The 27034-nt window shown below is 40.5% G+C and overlaps 1 protein-coding gene across 1 annotated transcript in view; it reads right to left on the bottom strand.

Moving 5' to 3' along the window:
• The window catches only part of CLOCK (clock circadian regulator), a 59071-nt gene extending 32910 nt beyond the window's left edge, over positions 1 to 26161 (bottom strand). The window contains 5 exon segments of the mRNA XM_032185927.1: positions 671 to 784; positions 10494 to 10555; positions 14028 to 14115; positions 16706 to 16805; positions 26132 to 26161. The gene's annotated coding sequence lies outside the window, so the exon portion shown is untranslated.
• Between the last annotated feature and the right edge of the window lie 873 nt (positions 26162 to 27034).

Genomic DNA, 27034 nt, shown 5'->3' with positions numbered 1-27034 from the left:
TAACAAAGATAGCCACTAACTACATTTTCAGCTCTGTGTTAATTTTTCAACAAATTTGGGAACTAACATTACAGGGATCAGGAATAATATGAAATTCCATATGCTAAATGATATACAGTTCCACTAATATGAAAAAGAAAAATCTGTGTGTAACTAAACACAAAAAAAATCTTTGACATAACTGATGTATTCATTATGCAGAATCAGAATTTCAGAATCAATATTCTCCACTTTAACAAAGCACTCAATTTCTAGAATTCAACAATATCATTCGCTTGTTACTGTATACAGATCCTATGTCAGAACTGGTGACCCAGATAGATTTGGTACCCAAGACAGTTGAAGGAACTGATAGACTATACGAAATGCACCTGTAGTGCATTTTCTCTCTCTTTTTAAGGTCTGATCATTCTCTCTTTGCATCCAAAGCTGCAAAAGGCAGCTTATCCTCAGTGGTTATGCGTGTCAGTGGATAAGACTGCAGAAATAAATCCAATGAAATCAGGCAACTTTAATGCAAACAGTACAGAAATCAAGGACTATGTATAAGAATCAAATTCAGTCATTTTCTGCAGAATATAAAACACTTCTTTACCATTGCTATTCAGCCCTTCAGTATTGATGACAGAAAGCTGTAGGAGCTTTATTAATTACAAGAATACAATTTTACCTTTTACACTTTGGGACTTGTAAGTAGAAGTTTCAGGGTTGAAACTCTGTTTCTTCTGAAGAATTATGTGGAGTTAAATGTATCCTCTGCTGCAGAAAAGCATTAAATTATGAACTGTAAAAAAAAAAAATCAAAAAGGAAGGTTTAAAATTAGTAAATTTTATAAATACGTTTTAAATAAAAGAGAAATAATAATTCCAACATGAGTAATTTATAAATGCAATATCCTGCCTATTAAAAACACGCCAAATATTTCACTATCAGAATTCACCTTGCCTTAAAGCTCTTTCCTTGTTAAGCACTATATTCTTAAATAATTTCATCTCTGCTTCAAGCTGTCATTTTATGCCAATCTTTAATCTTGATGTCATTTTTACTTTTAAATGTGGTATCACCAACACCATCTACATCTTTGCTTCCATATGCCACCCTCAAATAATTTCTATATAACATTATTTAAACATCCTATTTGCTGAAACTCTTACTTGGGTTTCCACTGGCTTTCTCAGTGATGTCTTCTCGTCCCCAAAATTGTGACTCTTAGGACTCCAGAATGTGCAGAATGCTGCTGATGACTAGCAAAGTTGCCCAGCTGCATTATTGCTACTGCCTCAGACACAGCCATTAACCCCTTCTTTGAAAACCCAGTTAAAAAATCCTTTCAAAAATTTATTCCAAACTTACCTCACAATTGGAGTATTTCCATAAAAAAATCACCTCTAGTTTAAATAATCAGTCACTCCCGACTTCTTTATATGATTACTTTTCAATTAAATGTATTTTATACACTTCTTCCCTTGAACTATGCTACTTTCTACATGTCTAAGTCACCTGAAATCAGCTTTTTCTCCCATCATTATCTCATTTCTCTGTGCCTATATATTTGCTATACAATATATCCATTCCATTTTCTATGAATGTTATTATAAAATGAATTAAATTTTAAAAAATAAGGTGGCTTCTAAAACTAAGCTTATGCTACTCTTAAATTCATTAATGTTACTGAAAACATCAGAATTATCTCTATTTTTTTCTCTCTTTTTTAAAAAAGTATTTGATTAGAAAAATTAAATTTCTTCTTCCCTGCAGGCAACAGAGGCTCTTAAGTGGTTAAAACAGAGATGTAAACATTAACATAGGAAGTTAAAGCACAGCAGACCAATCTGCCAAAAAGAGAAAAACAATTACAGCATGATTCAATGAAGCCACTCGCTCTTTTCTGGCCAAATAACCTGCTGGCCCATTGACCTACTTTTTTAGGTGCTCGCAGGCTCCTCTCCTCTTCTGTTTTGTTCCATTTGACAAGTGCAAACATTAACGGTGACAAAGAGTCCCAGGAAGGCTAGGTTACAGGGACTGCAACATGAAACCTGTGTTTTTAAACTGCTTTGAGTTGAAGAACTCTGCCAACTCTCGCCCAGCTCCTAACAGAGCTCTAATGAGGAAAATTTTAAATCTCATCCCCGCAGTATGTAGAGGTGTATTTTTTTTAAATCTCAATTAAACACTTAGGATAAACACCACGGACCTTAAGCACAGAACCGTATTTGTTAATGTCTAAAGCAAAATGAAAAAAAAAAAAGGAAGTTTTTAAGGATATTTCAAAAAGGGATTTCAAGATGAGGAGGAAATGAATATGTTTATGTTATAAAAGAACATAGGCAAGCTTAAACCAGACCAAAAGGAAAGCTAATCACAGTGGAAAAGGTTTTGTAACCAAAACCGCACAGATCTCTAACTCAGTCGAAATGGCATGCATGTGAGAGCTAGCAGAAAGGTCTAGACGCCTACACAACAGCACTGGGAGCCACAAGTGTTCAAAGGTCACAAGTCTGTCTCCACAAATCATGAGGGTTTTTTTTAATATCATGAATTATTTGCATTTGTTTCTATCTCTCGTACACATTCGGCACAAGTTTTCAAACTTTTCTGCAATGACAAAGGCTAGAAACTTACTATTTTTAAGAAAGCTAAGTTCCTCAATCAAAAGCTTCAGCTGCTGCCATCGAAATACAAATTATTAATACACAACATTGCTCAATCTGCAGCAAAATCACAAAAGCTAGCAATGCTGCAACCTCTGGGCTATGCTGACTTATCAGTCACAGAGAAGCACGGAGTTATTGGGTGGCCAAAGAAACGTGGTTCTGAGTAAGTCCTGGGATAAAAAGCCACAATCCAACCTCACGTAACAGTGAAAAGTTTGCATCACCTGATAAAATGCTCTGTGTTATAGACTGAAGGAATTTCAGTAACTGCAGTCCAATTTTGTCATCAAGGCTGCTTTGCACACTGACAATATTAAATCTTGGAAACAAGTTCAAAGATTGAATAAAATGCGAAATTACACTACAGTCTTGCTCATGACATACTTTGTCAGGACTAGACTGGAAAATAGATGAGACAACAGCCAGTGCATTGCCTCTACTTCATTTTCTGTACAGTCAGTGACTGAAGCCTTGATGTCTCCAGGACTTCATTTTAACAGTAACCTAGCTAAATATTTTTGACAAAGTATCAATATTGTCCTTATATTGCAAACAAGTTTTTATATAACTGTCTTGATTTTTTTTATATGTAATGTTTTCATGACTTCACAGATTGCAGCCCTCAGACAGAATTAATGCAAATTGATTAGGAATTATATAGGAAAATATAGGAAACAATTCAGTTTTCCAACAGTGCACCGTCTGCAAGCTGAAGCAGATTAACATCCTTAATACAACCTGATCTCTGTGCCATAATCCTATTTTGCCAGGGGCACAAACTAGTGATTATAATCACCGAGGATTAACTTTAGAGATCTTGTTTAAAGAATCAAAATCACAGGACAGCGGTCAGCACCTCCACAGCACCCGATGCCCCACAACTCTCCAGTAACAGAGCGCAGTAAGCAAGCCAAGGAGCAGGAAGACCACAGCAAGTCAGTACCTTCCTCCCAACACCAGCATATCACCAAGAACCTAGTCATTAAACTGATTCTGAAGATAATTATAAACCTTTTTGATGCTCCTTTCCAGGAGCAAAGGAATATTTATTTCTGTTCATTTGGACTACAGACTGCCTGGGTTTTACTCTAGTGGGACATCCCACCACAGTGGACAAGCAGAGAACCATACCTCACACCCAGAATAACGCATTGCTACCACTCATGCTTTGCACTTTGTTCTTCCTGTTCTTCCCTCCAGCCCAACCAGTTTTCTCTTTAGCCTTTTCTTTTTTTTGGATAAAGAGGCAGAGAGGAAAAGGGGAAGTATTTGCTTTGTATTCCTCTGTTGTAAGCATGGACTTCAGGAGAGAGCAGGAGAGCTTTAGACAGCTGAAGCACAACCTGCTCTCTAACCTGATCATGTTTGGCCTAACTGAACCAGTTAGCACGTTTCGAGATAGTTCTTCTTTGCTTGCAATGGTAGAAAACACCACCAGAAAGCACATCAGGGGAATGCAAACAGCACTATTTAACATCTTTGTCAGTGACACGGACAGTGGGAATGAGAGCACCCTCAGCAAGTTTGCCGATGACACCAAGCTGCGTGGTGCAGTTGACACACGGGAGGGAAGGGATGGCATCCAGAAGGACCTGGACAGGCTGGAGAAAGGCCAAGTGCGAGGTCCTGAGTCTGGGCCAGGGCAATCCCAAGCACAAATGCAGACTGGGAAGAGAATGAATTGAGAGCAGCCCTGAGGAGAAAGACTTGCGGATGTTCATTGATGAGAAGCTCAATGTGAGCCAGCAATGTGTGCTTGCAGCCTAGGAAGCCAGCCGTACCTTGGGCTGCATCAGGAGTTGCATGGCCAGCAGGGCAAGGTCCCTCTGCTCCACTCTTGTGAGACCCCACCTGCAGCACTGCGTTCAGATCTGGGGCCCTCAGCACAAGAAGAACATGGAAACGTTAGAATGAGTCCAGAGGAGGGCCACTAGGATGATCAGAGGGATGGAGCATCACTCCTACACTCAGGCTGAGGGCGCTGGAGTTGTTCAGCCTGGAGTAAAGACAGCTATGGGGAGACCTTGTAACAGCCTGCCAGTACCTAAAGGGGGCCTACAGGACAGCTGGGGAGGGACTCTTTGTCAGGGAAGTGTAGTGATACAACAAGGAGGGATGGTTTTAAACTGAACAGGTTGGATGGGGCTTGGGGCAACCTGGTCTGGTGGGAGGTGTCCCTGCCCATGGCAGGGGAGGTGGAACTGGGTGGGCTTTAAGGCCCCTTCCAACCCAAACCATTCTGTGCTTACACGATTCCAAGTGATTGATCCCTCCCCTCATTAATCAAAATGTTAAAATGTTACAGTCTGAAACTGATGTATCTCTCTCATTTTCTACCTCAAAATAACAAAAGTAAAGCAAAGTAAGATGATGGAGCTGAAAGGAATTCCAAGAAATGCTGTCCAAACTTTGCAGCTGAAAACATTATTCCAACAGCTGGGAACAGTGATATATTCATCTATCATGTTAAACAATCCAACTGTACTGTTGGTCTGTACTTGTGCAGAAGAGCTGAGGCATATCAAATGTCATTTCTTGTAGATAAACACGCTTTACCAGCAAACATATATCTTTACCTGCTCCACAGGAAACCAGAGCAGGAGAGCGCTGCATCTACTACAGACATCCACATCATTTCCTTCCAGCTGGCCTTTCAACAGTGCAAGCTTGCTTAGGTCTATGTTGCAGAAGACAAGTACACATCCATGTGCAATATAATAAAGAAAGCGCAGTAGGATGGCTGCCTGGTGGTGTGGGCTGCCACTATTAGAGTAATTCCTCCTATTTCAAGTCTGTTCCTGTGAGACTTGCAGAAAGGAGGCCAGTTCCAAGCAGACTGGAACTGCCTGGCAGGTCTATTGTGGCAGTGGTTAGAGCTATCACAGTTGGTCCAGTTACGATGGCACTTGGATGGCTGCATACTGTTTGCCCATCGACCTGTTTGTGCATAGCCCCCACAGAAAGCAACAGCTGGAAGAGCCTGCAGATCACCATGACTGAGAGGCAACATAGCAAACAGGGAGGTAAAATGAGGTTCTCAGATAAAGTTTGTCGCATCAGATTAAGAAGTCTGTTTAAAAGACATCCTAAGTACCATCCTCACAGAAACACAGATGATAAGGGTTAGAGGAAAAAGCAATTCTCTTCTGCATTCTTCCCACGTTAGCCTGTCCTGCTACTGGGAGAACTCTTTGCTCTCCAACTTGGGCCTGAATACAGTTTGCAACTCCCATCCCTCCAGCTCATGGTTAGAGGAAATACCCATCTCCCATTTCTCTGTTCAGACCCTTTGGGCAGATCTCCCCTTGACCAGCTGTTCTGGGGCCACCCTTCCACCTCTCTCCTCTGGAGTCTGCCTCTCCTTCCCCGTCCTCAGCACGGAGATTGGCATGCAGCTCCTTACCCTGTCAGGAGTTTTGTGCTCCAGGCCAGCTCTTCGACACAGTGCGGCTCTCTAATGTTGGTTCAGACTCTGACTCATCAATTTGACTTCCCAGCCTGTCCTTAGACCTGACTCCTTGTCACGAACTTGCCTGACAATCTGGGCTCTTGCCTGAACCTGGGTACCCGCCCCAGCGAGCAGCCTGCCCTTTCAGCTCCCTGCAGCAGCTGGGGAAGAGCTCAGCAAGTTGCCAGGCTTCAGACAAAACTGCTCATTGACAGGGGGCAATGAAGGCCTCTCCTGGCACTCAAGCACTTCTCAGTCTTTTTCCATCTCTTTCCAGGTTGCCTGTATTATCTTTGCCCTCTAGGATCTGAATTAACCAAATTAACTACAACTGGAGATTCACTATGTGCCCATTGCCTCTTGTCCTGTCCTTAAGCACCTGGCTATCAGGTCAATATTCTTCCATACTCTCATTTAAGATATTTTTCTCAGTGCTTTGTACTCACAGATCCTTACCGGAGATTCCTTTCCCTCAATAACAAAGCCATGCAAGCGTGACAAAAATAATGCTTGCAAATCCTGTGCAACTAGTCTGTACAAGAGGAGGACTGCAGCTACATGTTACAATTCCACTTGCACCAGTTTTTGTTTATAAGGCTCCTCCCTGCTTCTTGTCACTCTTCCTGGACTTCAGCTCTGGCCACAGTGAAGCAGATTTGTGAGATGATGTGCTTAAAAAAAACACATAACCACACTCACAGTTTTAAATACCTTTATTGTTATGTTCTGTTTAAAACCCGTGGCTTCCTGTACCTTTGAAAATTGGCACAGCTGAGGAACAGTACAAAGGGCAGCAGGAACCTCTTAACTGAGTCTGCCACTGCTGGGTCTGTAACAGGGAACCAGGTTAAGTCTTGAGAGTACACACCGTGTTTGCACATTGAAAATACAACCTAGCTCATAATCAGGACTGTCTGAAAAAATATAACTAATGCCTCCAACAGTACTTAACAAAAAACAGTACTTCTCAGCACAAGTTTTAACCAAGAGAAGCTAACCTGTTAATGAGACGATTCAAAACTGAAAACCGTCATGCCCCTGAAAAGCTGTTTACTTTAATGGGATTCTGGGCAGGAACAGCCGGCAGTCAGCTCAAGAAGAGATTCCAAATTTGCGTTCACTGTGCAGAGGAGAAAGTGCTCTAGATTGTACAAAAATCTTGACATTCTGTTATTCATGCTCACACGAGGGAACTAAACTTGGTATATTTCACAATGAACAAAAAATCCCACGTTCCTTCCTCCATCCTCTTAAATAAAAGAGAGAATGTATGCAATTGACAGGTTTCTTTCTTTTATTTTTTCTTCCCATAAGTTGAAAGGGGTAAAAATACCTCCCCTATGCTCAAAAGCTGAAATCCCTACTGAATACTGTTAATTACCCCATAAAACTTTGTGCTAAGTACAAAATATTTTATACAGAATAAAATTACCTGGCAAAAAATTATTTTCACTTGCTGATTTCTCAAAATTAGCAGAAATTTAAAGAAAAAAAGTTTAAAATACAGTAGCAAGTTGTCTATCCCCAAGTCACCGCTTTGAGATGTTTCACCCAATTACAAGTGTACGTAATTATGACACATTAGCAATTTTAAGTGTTTTGTATCAAACACATTCAGGTGCTAGTTTAAACAACAATTTGTCTAAAATGGTTTGTCACATTTCTCACAGAGGAGAAATAATAATAAGAATACTATGAAATCTAACCAAGGAGAAAAAAATTAAATGTAGATTAATATCTATTATATCTATGTGATTAATGTAGATTAATATCTATTAAGATTAATATCTACACTAAGAAATGGGACAGATCAAATGTTAAACTTTTTTTCTTCTACCCCAATAACAGGAAAAAATGCCTAGATATAGAAAATAAACTACTTTTTGTGAACTGTCCTAGCAAAAATCTGTTATCAAATTCAACAGCTGTAATTATTACACATTCAAAGAAACCGTAAATTAAATTCTTCAATTCCATAAAACATTTCTGCTGTTTTGATAGAAATCCATGTTTAAAAGGTAGAAAATGAGACCTTACAATTATTATTACTGCAACAAAACCAACGCATTTACCTGCCCACTATAATTAATCTTGCTGAAAACCCACAAACCTACAGGTTTGGTGAGCAGCTTAAGTGCCAGACTTTTATTAACAGCGCATGTCTCTGCTGCAAGGTGGACAGGGCAGGGCAGTTTAAAGCAGTTGCAGAAATGCACACAAATGAACCTTTCCAAAATTCTACCCTAGGCCAAGAAAAATCAACCCAAGGAAGATTTAATACTTCTTTATAACCTAAATGAACATGCATAATTTTACATGAAGAGTCAGACTAACTAATCTGAAGAAAAATAAACGTTTCTTGCTGTTATCACTACTGCACTCTAAAATCTTTAGAGATCAAAGAAGTCAACAGATGGCCAAGACAGTCGGTAAGAATTTAAATTATGCAAGTTATTTCTGCACCCAATGCCTTTACAGTCTATTTAGAAGAAATTTTAAAGTATAGCTATGAATCTCATGTCAGTTTTTCTTGATTTACAACTCACCTTACCTTTTTAAGGGACAACCAGCTCTTTGACATCAACCCAACAACTTAATCCTCGAAGATACCATGATCAACCAAATCCAGAAATATCTCACCACTTCTCAGTTACACAAGTATTAAAAAGGGATGGAAGGGGTTGAGTGAGCAACATGCCACGCTAGACAGCACAACAAAATGAACTCAATTATTTTATTTACTTATAGGAGACAAAGACTTATCCCTAGCAGCTGCATAGGGCACTCACCTAGGATGTGGGATAAACACACTAAGTACCTCCTCCAGCTTAGTCTGTAAGTGAAAATTACTACACGTAAGGTAGCAGGAATAGGATATACATCGGCCACGCGGGTAATGGCACGGCTACAGATACTAGTGACTTCATAACTAAATGTATTCCTAATCACCTTTACCAAATTGCTCGGTAAAGCTGAAAGTCTTCAAGATAATGTGACCCTCCTTTTTTTTTTTTTTTTTAAACGAAAGTTATAATGGACACTCATTTCCACAACTCCATTAAAATTCCCTCTTCTGCTAGCATTGCTGTCTGCAATCACAAAGCCAACACAGCCTAAAGCTGGACCAGCCTAAAAGTAACCCAAACAATGTTTCATTCAGCTAAATCAGCTAACTTCGTTTCACCATACAGCTGCTCAAAAGCAATGTTGGCACAGGGCAAGGGGAAGCAGTGAATCACCAGGTTAGACACATCTTTTGGCAACAATGCCAGTTCATTCTGACCTACCTCATGCGTTAAAATGCAACCAGAGAACAAAATTAGGAGACGTGAGATTCAAACTTGTGCTCAGAGAAATAAGCTTTGTTGTTACTACTTGAGAAGCCTGCTCTGTATTTTAGATGAAACATTTTCCTCTCGCATGCATTGCTCTATCTCACGTGGCAAACTGCGCCACATCATATTGCAGGCAGAATGAGGTTTGTATACATGCACTGATCCAGACTCATGAAGAGCTTCTGGATATAAAAACAAACCCTGAACTCAGCTTTGGAGTCAATGGGAAACTCATGCAAAATGCAAAGCAGAGGAGTAGCTACACCTGGCATGTTGCTAGGTAGTTATCAATCTATCTGTCAAGCAACACAATTATCACGAACTGTGACATTTTTAAGATGATCATCAGTATGCATACATATATATATGATTATTCATCTGGATGAATAATATGAAGCTAAGAAAGTTTTTTGAAAGAATGACTTACACCAAGAACGATTATTTGTAACTCTTACGGTTGTACAAGTGAACCAAGAGGACATATATAAAAAAAAACAACAAATAGAAGTACAGTTGAAAACAGCAACATGCAAGAACAAACGGCGGGTGTTGTAGAAAGCTACCAGTACTCAATCTAAAACGTGCTTATCTCATGCAGAAATGCAAGCATGCAAATAAACCACTTTAGAACTATCTTGTTATGGGCACTGTTTTTTCCAAGTTGATTGCACAATCCTCGATCTGTGCAGCTGTGCAAGTGCTTCTGATGCTTAGATTTCCCAGCATGCGTGACTCATGCACAACTAAATCATTCTGTAAAGCGTTTGTGAAGAGTAGACTGCTTCACTGCCCGAGGAATGGAGTAGGCAGTGCACTTCATAGGAAACTGCCTTAGAAAAGAAAGAGGAACTGAAAATTCACATTCATGTTACCATAAAATGAGAGAGTAGGAACATTTTTCTGTTCAAACACTGAAGGACATTCCAAGTCAAAAAAATACCAAACTAGCAGCTTCTCCTCTCTGCAGCTCCCTCTCTCCCCCCATGTCTGCATTAGCAAACTTTCTGTTATATTCCTAAGATTAACAAGATTTAACAGAAGTAAAGACTTACTTTTTCTAGAATTCTGTTGTCTGCTGGTGGGTCCTTCAGTATTTCCTTGCCAGTACAACTACCTGTTATAGAAAGAGCAAGTTTACACATTAAACAAGAATTCCATGCTACAGTTATGAATTCCAGACACCTGCACTGCAGTACTCTACTTCATCTCATCACACAAAGCACTAGAGTTTGTCAAGAGAACTTTTAGTATAACGATCCAGGCTCAACTGGAATTACAGTGCTTGCAAAACCTGCGATACAGGACACGTCCTTCATATTACATATGCAACAAGTGCCTTAACAGGAAAGAGGAAAAAATAAAAATAAATAAAATAAAAAAGCCTTACAACTGGTGCACAGAGGAAGTGTCTGTGCACATTTCAGCACGTTAGCTGAAATGTCAACTGTTGTCTTAACTGACAACTAGAAGAGTCTTCCTGCCTTGGACTTGTCTTGTCCCTAGAAGCCCTTTGCAAAACAATCTGTAACCACTTTTCAGATATAGGTTAAGGCATCCTTTAGCCACCTTGGAAGATTTAAACAAGAACCAAAAGGAAATGGAACATCAGCCAACAAAATCGGTCAATAAGAGGACTTGTTCAGACAGGGAAGACAGTACATTATAAAAAGAAAGAATAGTACTGCATGAAGTAAGTAACAGTAATGCGGCAACAGAAAAAGTGTATGAAGTCAACTCTAATCTAATTTTACTCTCATCTTTCCTTATACACATAGAAATAAAGGAAGAACATGTTTGCTTAAATATTCAAATGGCAGAGTACTCAACACAACTACATTTCTGAAAGTACAATTAACACCAGAGGGAAAATCATTGTAATTTGAAGTAGCACTGTTACATTTGACCATTTTTAGCCTTCTGTGTTTCTAAAGCCCAATCATATTATGCAGATATTTTGTTTATTAAAATTCTTTGTTCATTCTCCTGAGCAGTAGAAACATGTACTTTCTTTGTGAATTGCTACTGACACACGCAGAAACTTTCAGAGGTTGTGCTTAGAAAGTGGAGCTTGGAAAATCCACTGATTCACCTTCTGAGGTTCAGCAGAGAAGCAGCAATAGCAGACCAACAAATTCCTCTTCCCATAAATTACGATGGTCTGCAAAACATTGAGCCCAGTCTACTTAATTGTATATGAAGTTGATGATTATGATGACAATATTACACTTCAAACATCAGGATTTTTTTTTAACGAAAACTTTTTAGAGCTTGCAGAGAAATTCACATTCACAACAAAATTTCTCAACCATTTCCACTCCCTCAGTGCTTTCAAAAATATTTTAAGATCATGTTTAATGAAAGACAGAAAACAATACAACCGTAGAATTCTTAAGCCAAGCTTCTTTAAGCTTTGCTGCTACCACATTTCAGATAAGAACTTTCAAGATAGGGTGTGGGGGAAAAAATGTAATTCCTCAAACTCAGCTCTTATTGGTATTTTCAGAAATTCATGTTCTGTCCCAATACTTACATTTAAGCTTTAAAGAGTTTCAAATGAGTGCTCAAAGGTACTTATATCAGAACTATTAGTCTCCTGTACTATCTACTATATTTAACACCAAACCGTATCAACTATTCAGGACCACACTCACTATATTTGCATGATTCTCTAAAATCTTCGGGCTTCCATCTGCATTTTTCTCTTTTGCCACTCTTCAAGGTTTTCTTTCACAGAATCATCAGACTACACTACTTCTATCTACCTAAACATGTCTCAGTATGTTTGATTCTTGTCCTCTTGAAGTCTTCTCTGCACTCTCAAGTTCTCAACACCTCCCAAATTAGCATCACCATATTTTATTAGCAAAGACTTAGAACCTTCTCTTCCAGGTCATTACTGAAGATGCTAAAATTAGCACTGCTTAGAGACTGCCATCTCAAATAGCAAGGAGGATCTAGTTAAAAATCAAGTTGCACTAGACGTATCTTACAGTTAATTGTTTAAATCACAACAAATGAAGTATGGTTCCGTATAGGTTCATTTTCCACTTCATTAAGTGACTCCGTTTTTCTATTTCCTTGACAGATTGTATTCACAGAGGCAGTGAAGGAAATCTGTGGAGGTCGTGTTGCTCAGTACCAACGCACTGAAACTTGTAACTGGATTTAGAAAATAGACGCACAGAGATGTTCGTTGCCCTAAGGTACTCACCAATAACCAAAGTAAATAAATTTGGCTGTCTCCACTAGCAAATAAACTGGAGCAGTAGAAACGGATCAGTAGATCAAAGCAGCAGGTGCTGACACTAGCTGTTCAAGTGGGTTTACTTTGGATTAGATTTCCATCTGGTCTCCAGAAGCAAACCACCATTGCGCAGGCCACTCAAAGTTTTCCAGGGATTTAATAATTGATTCAGGCCTGTGTGCTCCCAGTAGAGACAGAAGAGCGCTTTGCACCTGCAGCAGAACTTAAACAGTTTCCTGGGAAAGGAATGTAGTTGAAACATATTGCATCAGTAGGGGATAAGGGGAAATAGTTGAGAGTTTCTCTCCAAAGCAGTATTAACAACTTAAATCAAAATGGTAATGCTTAGACTTCAATTGTACCCTCCTTTCCAGAACAGACTAATCAAAGAAGGCACCATCTCACACAAGAGAATATTTGAGGGTATGGGTTCTGGAAGAATTCTGTAAGCCTTTCTTAAATCCTTACCACAGTTAAAAGCAAATAAACAAAAGCCACACTGCATGGCAATCTACTGACTGCCACATAGATTTTATCTCCCCTATTCCATAATTCAGCAGAAGACATAAAACTCAGTACCTACTACCACTTCACCTTCATGCATCTTTTCTTCACTTTCATCTTTTATGCCCCTTTCCTTTAAATATTTTACTCCTTTTCTTGTTTCCCAACTATTTCTTTCAGATTTTTTGTCTCACTATTTCCTCCTATTACCCGTACTACTAAATAGAGCAAGTGCAAACTTAAGATTTGACATCTCCAAACTTTCAGACAGAGTTGGCAGTATTGTTTTTCACTTTGCAATTCACGAAGTTTAGACTATGACAGGCCCTGTAAGCACTACCACTGTCATTCAACTTGTCCAAACTCAATTTAAAAGGGCTAAAGATGAACTTGTGCTTGCTCCCATCATACAAACACATCCCAAAGTCCAGAGGCAAATAACTACATAAATTGAGAAAGAAAACAGATTAATGATACAGGAATATTTGTTTAGCTTGAGGCTGAAATTAGTCTGGTTCCAAACATCATCAGAGAACAGCCATAGGAACACCATGGCAAATACACTACGGAAAACTAATCAAGCAACTGATGTTATAAAAGAACTTTATTACAAATATATTTGGCATATACACAGCCAAAAAGAAAATCCAGGAATATATTGCATAATCTGCCTTCCTTTTTCTGAGCTATGTCATTTGTTTATCTAATAATTTAATCTTCTAGATTTTAGGTTAAATGACAGAGCATATGTTAGCATTGCAAGTTATAAACGGGATTTGGTCTCACACAATTAACTCATTCATTGCTCAAAATAACCAAAACATTCACCGAGACTCACCTAGTTTCACTGATGTTCAATATACAGCATCCAAATAACTTTCCAGAAGATTTTTGCAAATGAAAGAATGGGCTTCACACTGCATTTGCTGAAATTTACATGAAAAGGAAATGAGATCTCTTTCAAGCAATGCCTAAAAAAAAAACCACCTAATATATACAAACTTTCTCACATACAAAAAAATGAAGATTTTTTTTTAAATGATCAGCATTATATGTATTTCAGAAGCTACCTTCTGAATGGGTCTGGGATTCAGAGCAAAGAACAGAGTTTGCAAGTACCTCTGTTTTTAACAACAAAAAAATCAGTTAATGCTAATTTTCATCAACGGTAGATACAACTATCCCGTTGAGATTTTAAGCCCTATTAAGCAGACATGAAACTTTAATGTGAATTAAATATTACATTCTTCATCTATAAAAATCTCAGAAGTAATCATCCCATTTATTCCTATATCCCATTTATTCCTATTCTGTCCTAATGGACAGAAATTCTGTCATCCTGTAACTCATGAACACTAGACATTTTGGGGTCACTTCACAAAAATCCAAAATATGAGAAATGCTCAGCACAGTCCTATAACAAACAGAAGGAACAACAGGAAACATTAGGACCATCCTCCACAAAATACTTTCTAATTTCAGCAAAAGAAAGTGGAACTATAAGCCTCCTGCTTGTCTTGTACGTTCCGCTTCATAATTTAAACCTTTAGACAAACTCGCTCTCCTCATACCTCTCTACCTGACCCAAGGCACAGATTTGCTTTGGTCAGCAGCTCCACTTCTCTGTTTGATTAATTTAAGTCAATTCTCTGATCCAAATGTAAAACTGGGATAAACTCTTAGCTCGTTCAGAAGCAATACTTTTTTTTCCTTAAATCTGTTAGGAACCAAGAAACCATTTTCAGACTTTTACCTCTTTATAACCTACAAATTTTTATTTAACAAGTTGCAATTTTTCTTCACTGTTATAGGCAGAGCAGCCCCAGTAATTATGACCAAGATAACTAACTGCCCTACAATACATCTCCCATCTCCTATGGGTTGGCTCTGATTATGCCACCACTCCTCCTTATCGTACCTATTGGGAGCTGCAGGCAGACGTTAAGGAAGAGCCCAGAAGAAAGCCTCCTTACTCAGTGTTTGTGCCTGACATAACAACAGAGAGCAGCAAATTAGGCCTCTTTACCTCTCTCAGTCCAGCTAGAACATGCTCTGGTACCTCTGCCTGGTTATAACTAAAAGGATTTGGAACATACCTACCTCATCTGATTTGGACAGATGAAACAGATTTAGGCAAGTCACTGAGCTGGTACAGACCTATTTTTCAGAAATCTAAATGGCACAAAACAAATAGCCTGATACTGCAGCATAACAGTTCTAGTTTTCTCCTAAAAACTCAACTTCTCTCTAAAAACCTCAGCGTATGTAGGTCCTGTATCTTTCCTGTGGTAAGATTAACATCGCAGCTTGAGTCAAGAAAACACTAATCCTCCCCCTTGCTCCATCTCATTCTCAGTCACAGGCCGACTTTTGGTGAAGGCTGAACTGAGGCAAACACAACGCACAGAATTACTGCTCACTAATTTAAGTCTTGCTAAATTACAAGCAAACAAAAGCAAGGTCTTAGAAGGCGTCAAGCGTCATTAACTACATGCGCTGCTGCCTACAACCCCATTCACTTTCCTTCATGCACCACCAACCATTTCCAATGAACGACAAACTGCTAGGAATATAAGGAGGGAGTCTGCCAGCAAGACAAAATTATTCAATTTGAGAAAGATCAGCAAGAAGTCTGATACATCTAAATAGGTCTCTTTTTTTGTTTCCTTTTTTTTTTTTTTTTATTTATAGGGCCACCTGGGAAAAAAATTAACAGTAATACCCAGTTACAAAGAAAAAGCACGTAAACACATGCATGAAGGCTACTGGGCCCAAGGCTGTGATCATCATAAAACATCAAATTAAAAACCCTTTGTTGCTCAGAAGAGGAAACTCAGACAATCTGCCCTGTCTCTTGTGTGCCTCTTTGCATGCCCACAGACATACAAAGCAATCAGTAAGCTTACTGCACGGTAAAATATGAAGAAATCTTGCACCACTAGCCCATCTTCAGAAAGACAGTACACACCATTGTATCAAGGAAGTGAGGGGTGCAACCCTTTCACAACCAAGATGACATCCGAGCAGAGAGATTGCTTCTTGAACCTACTAAGACGCATTGTTTTCCTTTGTATACATTCTCATATTAATGGGGTATTAAGTCCATCACCAATTTGGCGAGAGCTCTGCGAAAGAAGACCCCAACAAGCTGCAAGCACAGCAACACAAATGCTCACTGACTGCAACATATCCCTGGGAGAGACATTAACTCAGGCTCCTGAAACAGCAGAGCCACATTAGTGTATGGCATTGCTAAGGACGGTGCCATCATGGGTTGTTTTGTTGTTTTTTTTTTCCTTCTGGTTTCCACAGCAGCTCAGGTATAATTGTTTTATTCCAAGCTCCAGCGTACAGGATGGAAGCTTATTAAAAGCTTATTTGAAGTCTATTCTTGCCCCACACAAAATTAATTTCAATCTCAAATTGAAGTGGAATGTCTACCTTGCCTGAGGTTGAAAAGAGATGCTTCTGTTTAAAGCATTACTGTTCTCACAGCAATAAAATCTACATACTTACTTAAATTACCTAGAAATCCATTGTGTCTTGAAGAGTGGGTGGATAGCATTAGTAGTCCAAATGCGATGTCATCTGAGCAAAAGAGTTTTTTTGGCACAGTCTTCTGAAAAACAACAACAAAAAAAACATAGTTCTATAAAGATGAATCTATTCAAAACAACTTTGAGAGATGAGCCCTTGATTGCTTCCCTGTTTCCTCTCCTTTCATATTATTCCTACCCTAGAGCATCCACAACTTCACACCCCAACGCCTTTACTCCACATAAAGGAGGAAGGAGAACTTCAGAGGTACATACCACCTTCTACCTAGTCCAAATCTGCAAGACAAATGCAATGGCTTAAAGGTAACACTGCAGTTACAGTTCTAACGTTGCCTACCAAGCATTAACATAGTTTTTACTCTATATTGCTTTGCAGAGGAGATTTGCTTCCAGAACATCAATAATACACCAGACAAATTTCTGGAAAGAAAATACATCCATACAATCTTAACCCTGTGTATTATGGTTCAAACAGGACACGTGATCCACCTCAGAACATAATTTACACCTCTCAGAGAACATGGCATACAACAGCATGGGAAAGGCTCAAGCATCTTCCCCTTACTGATGACAAACTTGAATTTCAGCAAGCTCTCCTAAGCAGAAGCTAACCACACACCAATGTTTTTATACACAAAGACTCTACTTCATTCCACAAAAACAACTCCCCACTTAATGCAGATCGCAGTGCTACGTACTGCTATATATACACTCCAAATGTATATTTTATTGGACATTTCTAATGTGGGAAGAAGAAGAAAGGCAGGCCATTATCATGGAATGGTTTGGGTTGAAAGGGACCTTAAAGACCACCAAGTCCAAGGCCAGGCTGCTCAGAGCCCCATCCCACCTGGCCTTGAACATTTATCTACTGATCTACTGCTCTATACATTCATTCTATGTATTTCCGTACGTTTCATTCTAAAATGGAATATGCTCACGTTAGAAATCAATGAACTGAATTAAATCCCAGTATAACACATAGCTAAGGAAGGACAAACTATGCTCTATGGGGCAGGAAAAGTGTCTAGGTGACATTTTAAGCATATTCTACACAAGTTTATGAGAGATTATTTTTTATTTCTTATGTCGGCAACACAAACAAGATTAAATTAACTGAAATTCCTTTTCCAAATTATTTTAGTTCAGCTGGCACTACCTTTACATGGAAAATTAGATTTATGGTTGGTTTGCATGGAGTTATTTTAATGGGAAAAAAAAAAAAATTAGGTCCTTTTTGACTTTGATAAAGCAATAGTGCCTCAATCAGCTTTGGTGTTAGATGCTTCTATAACCCCACCTCAACAACACAAACTCAGATAAAAGTCCTCCAGTTTATACAAAGGCAGATGGTGACAAAGCAACCCCAATACCCGAGACTGAGTTTTTAGGCAGGGTTCCTGTTGTTTTGTCACTCGTTTTAAAAGCAACCTAAACTGACAGCTAAATTTCGGGGTGGGCTGGGGGCTAAGGGAGTCTTACTGCTAGAATTTGTATCTTGGCTTTCCTGCCAAGGCAATCAAACCAGCACATTCTCCAACCTTTTTCCTGTCTCCTCTCTACTTTTTCCCAGAAAAGCCAAACCCACCAACATAATTTCTAAATTTCTACATATTTTTTTCCTGTCCTGTTTCCTACCACCTTCTAGTTCCTCTTCATCTTGCTTCTACCCACTCTCCTGATTTTATTACACTCTGCAAATCCTGCACTACAACACGTGTTCCATCTTTTCCTTCAAATCCTCTATTTGGATTTGCTTTATGCTGTCTTTTGTTTCTAAATTCTCAACTTCTTCCTTGCTGATCTACCTTATTCTGTTCTTAGAAATTACAACTTGTTTAATTCTCTGACTCACATTCATTTGAATCCTTGTCCCCCTTTCTGAGGTCATTTTCCTCATTTTCTATGTCAGTGAAATTTAGATCACAAGCTCTTCAAGGCTGGAACTGTATCTTATTATCTGTGAAACATCATGCAAAGCTGTAGTGCAGCACAAAATGTTTAATGCTTCTGGGCTGGAAAAAAAAAATACAGTCTGAAGGCTGGTATTTTAACAACACAACTATTTTCACCTGAAATTTATCATCTATTGTAGTTAGGTCAGAAAACTTATTTTAAGCAAAATTACTGAGATGCTAATGAATTATCATTGAAACTAGCACACTAGTTCCAAACCGTACTTTCACCTCCAACCACACAACTGCTAGTAGCTGCTCGATTACATTTAATAAGTGTTGCTGCTGTGGATGGCAAGAAAAACTTTATTAAACCACATTACCACGTTAAAATTGACAGCGAGGAAAGTGTGTGTGTGTGGGGAGGGGGGGGGGGGGAGAATCTGCATTCCTATTCTGACAGTTCTTGGAAGCTGTGATTCATGCTGCTACTTGCTTTTCTACTCGCAGTCAGAGGAAAATCCGGTTTCCTTTAGAATATTTGTTGTTACTACAAAAACTGCTTTAAAATAAGCACAAGTCAAAGCCACACAACTACGCCGCAATCCATTACGTTATTTTAAAACCAACACGTTGTAAGAGTTGACACTTCTGAATTAACATTTCTAAAGACTGTACGATTTGTAAACACTACATGTGTTACTGAAGGCTTGGAAAGTATGTCTGACATCACTGAGCAGGGAATGGTCTAGAAATTAATAGGAGCACGCTAATAAGGTTTTCTTCACTTTCACCATTACAAAGTCTATCAGCAGTTTCTCTAAACCTACCAGCAGGGCAGACTCCACTGAGACCAGACAGAATCTTGCAAGTTGAATATTATGCTATAAACTTCGGTCCGACAATCACCACAAATAATAGGTAAGGCAGAAGAACTAGAAATGTGATTCTAGAGGGAAGCCCAGCTCCCCTTGCTTTTCAACTGGCAACTCCGTGTTACAAGACAGAGGAGCAGGCTTGCAGGAAATCCAGCCTGGCAGGTACTTGCTTTTATTCTTACATTGAGAAAAACATCTTATCTTTGGCTACTAATGAATATATTTCATACAGCAACTGGAATAAACAGAAATCTTTAGACAGCACCCTGTCAGTTTTATACCTCCACTACCAAAACCACTGATTTTCCATGGCCGGTCAAATACTTTCAGACGGAAAAGTCCCATTTCTCAAACTCAAATTACACTTTCTTTTGCTCTTTCCTACTGAAAGCAAGGTCTAAGTTTTAGCCTTTTCCAAGAAATATGCCAAAATCATATTTTTTCCCCAAAAAAACATCGTGAGAATGTGAATTTAATCATGGCTTTGAGCTATTCTCTTTATTTCAGAAGGATTTATTTCACATACTAATTGAAAATAAAAACCAGGCAACCCTACAGTCATCAAAACACAGCATTACCTAATTCTAATCAGTAACGCGTTGGTTAACAGTCAAAAAACCCTTTCCCAATTCCTCACTAAGCAAGTGCTTCAGTGGATGGCAAGGCACAGTTCTTAGAGCTGTACCTTTTATCTACTCTTCTCTCCCACGCTGTAACAAGCCCGCTTACCTACAAGCACCTCCTGTTCTGTCCAGCAAAGACCCTGCTCAGGCTGAAAAGCAGGTCAGCGCCAAACTTGCATTGCAGACTGTCTCTCTCAAGAAAGGGGACTGCGGGTTTCTCCCTGTCCAGTTTGCCTATCTTCCCCAAACTGTAGGAACAAGACAGTCTCTGAGATTGCTGTCCTTCCTACAAACACAGTTGAAATTGGTCTGTGACTTCAAAAGCTGTTGGCGAAGACATAGGGAAAGAATGAGAAAAAGGGGAAATGGCATAAATCACTTTCCTTAGGAAATCAGGCTAAAAAAACCTGCAGCTTTTAATGGAGAAATGTTCTTGCTTGCTTTCTGAGCCAAGGGAAATAAGCAGATTTTGGCAAAACATTTCCTGATTTCTGTGACTTCTCACTTCTTCACATTTCAGTTTCAAATACACTTTCAGGGGACTGAGGGCTAGACAAGCTGCTCCACGTGCCAAGATTTTTCCCCCTAACATACCCTGAAGCTTTTGGATGACCAATGAAAACTAAAATAGTCTCAGGCCTTTGGCATTCCCCTGACAAGACCCACTTGAAGAATCCTGAACCTCCTACCTGCCTGCGCCAGCTGGGGCTCAACCTCTCAGTATTACCAAGCACCTTCCTGCCAGCAGCCACCCAACCACGGGAATATTGTTCTGTCAGCACAGCTTTTCCAGGGTGCACGTGAATAACAACAACTCACAAGAGAAACACCATTCTCTGACTACTTCACTGCACCAGTGAAACATCACCAAAAACATCAAATGCTTTTAAATGCCAGAAAGACGTTTACTAAATCATTACAAACTTTTATCATGCTGGATGCAATTCACAAAATGTAAAAATGATAACTTGTGCTTTATTTACCACTGCAGCCTTAGAATTGGAAATGTGAAATTAGCTGCACTCATACACTCATTTACGTCAAAGTGTTCTTTATTTTTTATTATTCATCTCAGTATCTCATACATCCTCCAAGATCATTATTTAATATGTAAAACTGCATGTTTCTCATGGTTTTTTTTGTGTTTTTTTTTTTCTTTTTTTAAATGTCTATTTCAGGAAATGATCATTCCTCTTTCTTCCAATGGCCACTTGTTGCAGGACTGTCTCTCATACATTCACAAACACTTATAAGTAGCAGGTCAGCAGTTAATGGGATGCCTACAGGATCTGAGATCAGCCTTCTGCAAGCACCTGAGATACATTCACATGCTGAGGGAGCTGCAAGCTAAAAGCTCTCATAGATTTTATCTCCAAGATAAGCAGCACTATGTTGTTAACAATAGTGCACCCTACTCTAAAGCATCTAAAATTCAGACCGTGCTGGATGATCAGCCTGTTCCCAGGTATCACACCTCTTCCAAACGCCCCAGAGCTCCTCCAGTACCCTGTGATGAGTTCGTGCCTTCACCACCACGCGTCTCTGACGACCCAGGACACAGGCAAGGTGAGTACTCACAGCCCTGGGACACACACAGCTGAGCTTTTCCCATCAAAACACACTAGCAGGTGGAAAAAGACATGTTCTCATTTTGTCCACCAGACTGAGTTACAGCGCAGTGACCCCGAACAGAGATCTGACAGCTAGTCTTCGGAAGGGGTTCAGATCCTAACCCCTCTGCACGCACCACACTGCACTGGAAGCTGGACCAACTCCTAACCTCTCTTTTCAGCAGCATTCCTCAGAGCATGAGAGAAAAAAGAAAAGAAGTAAAAGCTTTGCTGGACAGAGCAGAACCAGCAGTGTGCATACCTCTAGGGAGAAGGGTACCCAAAATCATGGAGATGAGTTCTGGCTTCAAATCCCTAATGGCATTAAAAATTTTAAGTGGAAAAAAAAAGTGCATTGCTTCTGGAACAGGCCACAGCACAGCTGCCCATCTCCTTTTTCCCCATCTCCAAGAAAACAAGCGGCATAATATCCCTCTTTAGCCCAATTAAACTTTAATCACCTTGTACATGTTGAAAAGTGGATTTTTAGTGTCTGGGTGCTGTTTTTGTTGGGGGTGTTTTGCGTGTTGTTTTTTTTTGTTTGTTTGAGGTTGGTTGGAGTTCCTCTTGTGTTTTTTTTTTCAGGAGGCAGACATCAAAAACCCTCTCTTCCTCCTCCCTGCTTTGTGCTCCTGAACAAAAGGGAGAGTCACCGCCTTGGTCCCAGTCCAATCCCATAGGTGTGCCTGAGGTATGGTTTCAACATGCCTTTGGACAAGTGAATGCCTAATTTACAGATTGCTTAATTTATGAATGCTAAACAGATTTACATGCCAAGATGCTCGGTTTGACAAGACTGTGAAGGATCTCAGCGAGAATAAAACTTCAAGGTGCTTGGAAAACTTTACTCAACAGAGACCTGTAAAATATAGCCAACATACAGCTACGATTCTAGTTTGGACTGGATATCCAGAATCCATCTACATCACAACTTTGACTCCTCTGTATTCTGGATGGATCTGGCCATGTACCAAAATCACATGCATCACAGGTACCTGCAAATATCCCTTTTACGGGACTCTAGAAGGACCTCTACAGAACAAGGCCAGGTATAGTTATTTTAAAAGCCGCTTAAAATAGATCTTACTCCAGGAACGGTTTCATTCTGTTTTAACATAGGGGTGTTATTCTAATCCCATTTGTTCTGTGGTAGCAGGCTGCCATAAGTAGTAAAATGACTTCAGCTTCAGAACTGAAGCTTTCTCACATATTTTGAGATTATTAAAGACCGTTAAAAGGACAAAGCATTTATGCAGCCTCTTTTACACCTAATTTAGCTATGCTTTTATGTTGAAGCTGAGGAATGCCCAAAGTATCTGCTAATTTTCATAAGATTCATTCTCTAAACGCAACTCTTTACCACTCTTGAATCTTAAGGGCATATCTACTTTTTATGGATCTATATTTAATAAAATATTAATACTACTGGAGAGGATTTTATGATATACTCAGCGTTGTTCCTCTGAACATGACAGCAAAATAAGGAAACTAATTCAGTGATGTTAATGACAAAATGTAACAGTTGGAAAGAGTCCAAAGCGTGCAAACGACTAAACTGAGGCAAGAATCTAAGCACAGATGAAGCCTTGCCGCTTCCACATAATATGAAATATATGGGAACTGCAGAGCACGGAAACTTTTTAAATACATGATTATGTATTCCAAAAGCGGCTATAATTAAGAATTTATATTATACCCAAAAAGTACGGTGAGAGAATATTAAGGCTATAAAATTAAACACTCAGGCATGAGGCATGCCAAAATTAAAGCGGCCTTTGCATTACAAAGGAATTTTGTGGCAGCAGTAGGGGTTGAGAATTCAATCCTTCAGGGCAGCACCCAGCTGTATGAACCTTAAGTCTCCTTCCTCTGCCACAATTTTGCATTGTACACCTTTAACTTCTGCAACAAATGAAGGGGGGAACGTCCCGGTTTCCAGTTCCCACAGAACTCCATTCACTGAGCTAACAAGATGAGCATCTTCCCAGTGGACATAGCTGTATTTCCCTGTGCCAGTTCACTGACATCTTCCCCTTCAGGCTCCGCAATGTGACCAAAGGTGCCCTTTTTACACCTCTTTCTATCTTGAAACACTACCAAATTCAGCATAACAATGCTACTGCCAATAATTCTGGACCAGCAGCAGCAGAAGAGAGGCAGCTGAATGGTCTGGCTGCCGTTTGGCTGCAGTCTCTCTGAGCCATCTTTTCCCCTGCAGAGACAAAGGCACCTTAGAAGAGCTCCTGCTCTCCCAGCACTCTGGCAACTCACTCCTGTTCCTGTGCCACCAGTGCAGCTCCTAACAGGGTCACCCAGCTCAATTAACAAAGAACGGATAAAAACACTGCAAAATAAGTAAGGAGAGGTAAGAAGGGCAGGAACCACTACTGTCTTTGCTACCCAGCTACCTACTCGTACCATCTAACCAAGGAAACACTTCTAGACCTGCTTTATAACATGGCCTTTGCAATTTCTAGTGTTCGTACAGAAATGAGTACTTTAAAAAGACTGAAATGCAAAAATGCATTCTTCTTTACTTTTTACCTCTTCAAACATCTACCAGTCTTCTACTCAAGAAAAACTAACTCATTGCAATGTGCCGAAAATGAAGACACCTTAGCTATGACCCCACTTCTTCATACATACATGGTGTGGTTTGCACTAAAAACATACTAGGATACTGATTTTATATTCTAAGAGAGGGAATATCCCTATTCTTCAAATTACAAAATTACACAGAGGCTATAAGGCTCCAGACAGCAAGCCATGCATCTCTCCCCAAAAGGGTGCATAGCTAAAGAGGCTGTTTTGAAACACATGAAATTACACCGGGGGGGGAAACTGTTGTTTACCAAAAAGTTCAAAGCCTTTCAAGTTGATACAATCATTTCATATAAGGAACATGCTGGGGGGCAGGGGGTAATTGATATCTCCATTGCTAACATGCATCTTCAACTTTTTGTCTAGAAAACAGCAAAAGTTTGGACTTCTTGGAAGCAACAATTTCCCTGAGAAGACCAAGCTATGAAGATTTAGATGAAATTCTATACTAATAAGATAATTAGCCAACACTACTACAAATTAAAAGCAATTACCACTCAGTTTTTAAACTGTTGAGTATAAAAAGCGGAAAACAGGGGGTTTACAGGCTCCTTTAGGCATTCATAAAAAAACAACTCATAGCTTTCCTCACATCCTTTTATTTTACCTGTATTTGTTAAACTTTTTAATGTAAGAACACGAAACAGAAGAAACGAACAAAAAAAAAAAAAAGACACACCTGAAAGAGATCCTAAACTATTGTATCAACTTGGGGGTTATTTTTTTTGCCGTTAGGACCATTCTTAGAAAGAGGTAACTCTTACCCCAACAACAGAAGCCTTATCCCTTAAAGGCACTAGCACCCAGGTCCACACAAAAAAAACACAAACACAAACATTTAGTATTTGGTATATCTGAAAACAAAGTCTTCAATGATTTTGAGAAAGTATCTTAAATGGATATATATATATATATATATATATATATATTTAATTGGTAGCTTCTTCAAAAACAAATAAATTGCAAAGCATCTTGTCCCGTTGAATAAAATCCCTCTATTGTAACAACCAGATATTGTCTAAAATAGCAGCCTCCAAACCCTAAATATTCATAGACGTTATCAATTTTGTTCCTGTGTGACTGAAGAGAGCGGCACAGCTGCTCACACTGCACTTTGCCAGGACTACCAGAGTCGAGGTGCGTTTCCCAAGCATTTCTTTCACCGGCGTGTTTGCTTAAACAATCCCTCTTGCCTTTTGGCACACCTGTCACGCAGAGCAATGATCCAGGTTAAATATAACCCCATATTAAAAAAAAAAAAAAAAAAAAAAAAAAAAAAAAAAAAAAGTAGTTAATTTTAACCTGGATCACTTCCCCAACCTAGTTACGGGACATGGTTCCACGAACCGCTGTGCTGGCACAGCTGAGGGGGGGGGGGGGGGGGGCAGCAACGAGGTGAGCTCAGGGAGCACCGGGCCTGCCTCAGCCAGCGGTGCCCCCTGAGGCAGCCCTGTCACGGCGCCCACCGGCCAGCCCCTCACTGCCGGGGGCTGCGCCCTGCCGCTTCACCTCGCGGCTGGACCTGCCCCTCGCCTCGCCTGCTCCCCTCAGCCGGGCTGCTTTATGCGCCAACAGCCGGGTTTTGAGGGCGTGAGGGCGAACAGGGCCGGTGAGGGGCAGACAAGGCCGTTTCCCTCAGCTCGCACCTGAGGCGCGGGCCCCGCCGCCCCCTGAGGCCCGCTGGGGGCGCCGCGACGGGAGCAAAGTGGGTCACCGGGCCTAGCGCTGCCCCCCGCGCCGCGCCGCCCCCGGGGCCGCCCTGACGGCCCCTCACCTACCGGGCTGCCGCTCCTCGCCCTCCTCTTCCTCCTCCTTCCTCCTCCCTTCTTCCTCCTCCTCCTCCTCCTCCTCCACCCGCCGCAGCCGCCGGGCCCGCCACTGCCCTCACTGCGCCTGCGCCGCCGCGCACCGCCAGCCGCAGCGCTCCCCCCCGCCTCACGGCCCGCCGCCTGCGCATGCGCAGAGGGAGGAGGGAGGGAGGGGGGGGGGGAGAGGGTGTGGGGAACGGGGATCCCGCGCAGGCCCGCTGGGAGGGGGGGGGGGGGAGCGGAGCGCGGCGCGCAGGCGCGGTGCGAGCCGCGGGGCCCTGACCTGGGCTCACCTCGCCCCGGCTCACCTCAGGGAGGGGAAAATGGCGGGCGAGCGGTGAGGGGGGGGGGCACGGCCCGGCGGGAACACCTGGTGGAAGATACACACAGGAAAATAGAGCTGTAATAGGAGTTCGCAGGAGGGTCTGATAATAAAAGTTGGCATCCCTGTCTTTGTGTGCGTGTGTGTTTTAAAAACGTATAAAAGCTGCAAGATGCGGCTGTCTTACAGACTTTGCAGGCTAAGTTGTGAAACACCATCCAGCCAATAAATGCAAACAGTGCCACAGTTAATCAAACAGATAACTCGCTGATACTACACAGGCTTTACCTATAGCTGTACCATGTTCCAGGCGGTATCCCATACTGCCTGCTGTGGGACTGCAAGATGCTTAAAATGTGCAGTGGTTATTCTAGCATAAACCTGTTCTGCATGCATAACTAACTGCCTTCTGTAAAATAAAACACTGCTTAGTGGCAGAAGTATGTAGCTATTCCCATTTTTCTCAGTTCCAAGGATGTTTATTTTTCAATTGATCTTCCAGTGATACACCTAAAATTATAATTACTAATATGTATCTATAGAATTATAAC

The sequence above is a fragment of the Aythya fuligula genome, chromosome 4, assembly GCF_009819795.1.
Source record: "Aythya fuligula isolate bAytFul2 chromosome 4, bAytFul2.pri, whole genome shotgun sequence".
In the NCBI taxonomy this organism is placed as follows: Eukaryota; Metazoa; Chordata; class Aves; order Anseriformes; family Anatidae; genus Aythya; species Aythya fuligula.
Note: the sequence above shows the minus strand (reverse complement) of the source record. Positions and strands in the feature narration are given on the sequence as shown.